The 3467-nt window shown below is 39.0% G+C and overlaps 1 pseudogene; it reads right to left on the bottom strand.

Moving 5' to 3' along the window:
• Window positions 1–961: 961 nt before the first annotated feature.
• LOC104079030 lies at window positions 962–1094 on the bottom strand (annotated as a pseudogene).
• Between the last annotated feature and the right edge of the window lie 2373 nt (window positions 1095–3467).

Here is a 3467-nt window from a genome sequence, read left to right as displayed (position 1 = left end):
CAGCAGGAAATCACTAGAGATGTCCCAAGGTAGACCATGCTGCTTGTCAATCAGAGCCCTAGCTTAGGGATAGAATTTAAGGTCCTGTTGATACTACCAGAAACCCTGAAGTTATGCTAGCAAGAACAGTCAAACAGTTTCCTTAATTTGGGAAGCTTGTATTAATTTGTCTGGTATGACCAATTAGCATTGTCTCTGCTGAGATGGACTGATGGCCTGAACTAGGGCAAGTCCTTTCTACTGCAGACTAGACCAAAGTCTGAAGATGGGGTAGTCATTATCTCATCAATGCAATGACTTCTAAGTAGAAAGTTAAACATGCACATAAACGCTTTCAGATACAAGGCAAACATGAAGTGTATACACAACCACCTCTTCTTGTAACGCAACACTCTTCCTCTGGCCAAGTATGTGAACCACAAGATAACATGCACTTCCACTGGTATTTGCCTTGTAGCATTGGAACACAACAACACTGGAATATAAGAGCTTCACAAATATAACACACCTACAGAAAAAGTTTGTTACTGTACAGGTAGGTGAACAACACAAGTACCCAACAAAACCAAAAAATTAATACTACTTCAGTGGCCAAAACACACATAACTGTTATGCTTACGGTAACTGAGTGGTTTAAGAAACAAATATTTGCATCCTTTCTCCTCTCCCCAAGTTTATTTACTTTTCAGTTTCTCAGTCCTGCCCCGATGCTTGCACTAATTGTTTAGGACCTCTTATAAACAGAAGCAGGGAAAAAGAAAACAAGCTGTAAAATAGTGATCAAGAGGATTAGAAAAGCTGTTAACATTAGCTAATAGAAACCAATGTAATGTCTGAAAGGAGCTTAAGCTTGTTCTTAAAGAAAGTGGCTTTCAAATGGGCTGCATTCCATTAACACTGCTTGCTACTCGATGGTCTGTTGAGCATTCATGACTTAAGAAACAGGTTACAGGTCTCTTACCTTTGGAGGCTTGAAAGGATATTCTGGTGTAAATGTGATGTCAAGGAAGAAAACACCTCCCTCATAGACTGAACCTGGAGGTCCTAGAATGGTTGATCTCCATTCGTAGATGTTATCGCCTTTGGGGCCAGCGCTAAGAGATAAAAAAACCAAATGGTTTAGGAATATTACCACAGTTCAAATAAATATGACTTCTTACATTCTTGAAGTATGACATGGAAGAAAAGATTTCAGTGTTATAGTTCGCACACCACCTGAAGTAAAGACAGGGATTAAAAGTAGATTGAACGCTTCCAAAATCTCAGAGATCTTACCTGGACTTATCAGTGTTCAGACTGCTTAGCAAAGCTGAGAAACTAGAGGTGGAGTATGGTTTTCAGCTTCTCTCTCCTGACATTTGTAAGAGCAGCATTGCCCAGAACTACTCCTAAACACACTACACAATCTCAACACAACAGAAAAGTTAAGTTTCAAAGAACAATTTCCTACTGTATTTCAGAAATGGCTCTTCCAGCTCAGCCTTAATAAAACTGTACCACATCAAAGGCCATACTAAACAAACTAAGGACTTACGTTGATTTTACTAATCTTGTGTGTTCTTTAAAATTAAAATATATTCCTGTATTATTGCTAAACCAAGGCTTATAGTATAATTGAAGGAAGCCAAATACATGATGATACTCTTAAATGTCAAAATTTTCTACGCTTTTATAATTTTGCTACATTGATTTCTAAAATGAGGCCACATGAACTCATCCCATTGATATTGTTTGTATTGTGGAACTGCTTTTGTAAGGGGAATTAAAATCACTGTGTCAAATTAAAACAGCGTTTTCTCAAATCAGCTTTGTCTAACTCTAGATTCTCCCTACCTTGCCAGCAGCTCACCAAGAGCAGTACAAACTAAAGGTGTTGCAGAACACAAATGTCTGCTTCTTGAAAATTAGTTCTACTGAGATCCTCAGACACTTGTATTCTGTAGCGTGCCATACGTCGCTGAGCATTTCTAAGTACAGCTCAACCTATAAAGCCATTAATGGTTTAGGACTCCATTGCTACCTCTTTCTTTCTGTGCTGCTATGGTAGTATTTTATCTGCAAGATGCCAGAGCTGAAAACTCCCTTTGCATAAAGGGAGGTGCTGACACAGCTTTTTCCATCATGGATGTGCTATGACTTCAGAAATCTCTTCTCCCCTTGTTCTGTAAGGGGCTGGATTTTAACTTCCCTAATACAATGAAAACCAGCCTTGCTCTTCTTCCACCATTCTTTTCACAAGGCTAATGTAAGACAGAAGGATAAAAAAGGGCTCTTTTCATATTATAACAATCATGAAGCAGTATTGCTTGAGAAGGAAGGCAGTCCAATAAATTCAATATATACATGACAATATGCATTTGATTAATGTGAAGGGAACCAGAGTAATTGGTAGGTGTTAGTAACAGTGCTACAAATAGAAATACAATTACAAAAACATAAATTCTCAATATAATAACAGTGATCAGAGACATGCTTTTTTCCCCTGCTCTTTGCAGCACTGGTGAACGTGTTCTTGACAGCAGGGGTATCAGGGGAGAGAAAGGGAGTTAATTCTGTTATCAAACCTAAAATTTTATTTTCAGATTAAACTAAAAATAAAAGTTCACAATATGCTGGTGCTAGGTAGTTCAACAATAGTGAAGCTATGACTAAAAGCATGCTTCCAGGGGAAGGAAAGCATGTAAGAAAGCAGTAAAGGGAGACAGGTTCTCTGCAAAGTGATGCACCAGCCCTAGGAAAAGATTTCTCTCCTCAGAACACAAAATCCCATGCAGCTCAAGATCAGTACTAAATTAAAGTAAAAGCCATTCCATCCTGAACACTCCTGGCATCCTGCTCCACCTTAATGACTTGTCCTTGTCCTATACAGGTCTATATATTTGGGCACTCAGTACTCTCCAGCTACCACTTGTGCATTAGACTGGAAGAGCATTGTATTTCGACAGGAAGCTCTACCTCTTGAAAGACACCAGCTTAACTGTGAAAACTTACTGAAAAGGGCTCTCTGGGGCACCCTTAGCCACCGCTCCAAGGAATCACCTCTTTATGTACATATTAGCAGCCTACTGACACACTGTCATTACTGCAAGTTGCACCAGTGATCATCCTCCCCTCCTTCCCCTAAAGATGGAGCTACTGAATGGAACAGGTACTTGAGCTTTGTTAGCACCGATTTACTGTTGGAATTTATATCATGAGAACTGCCCACTGGGAGCACTACAGCACTCAAGAAATGTGATGTGCGATTAGCACTGAATACAGCCCTCTGAACCAACGAGAAATATTTCAACATTTTGCATTTTATTTCCAGCTTCAACCCAAAGGACTGTCAATAAAAACCTCACAGACTTCAAAAAATAATATATTAGTATTTGCAATAGTCTTAGAAATCTCTTGTATCCTGTTAGGTTTCCAATTAGAGCTATCACTGCATGCAAGTAATATACTGCTAGACCTCTGTATTAAAA

Source organism: Fulmarus glacialis, unplaced genomic scaffold, assembly GCF_000690835.1.
Source record: "Fulmarus glacialis isolate BGI_N327 unplaced genomic scaffold, ASM69083v1 scaffold46846, whole genome shotgun sequence".
NCBI lineage: Eukaryota > Metazoa > Chordata > Aves > Procellariiformes > Procellariidae > Fulmarus > Fulmarus glacialis.
Note: the sequence above shows the minus strand (reverse complement) of the source record. Positions and strands in the feature narration are given on the sequence as shown.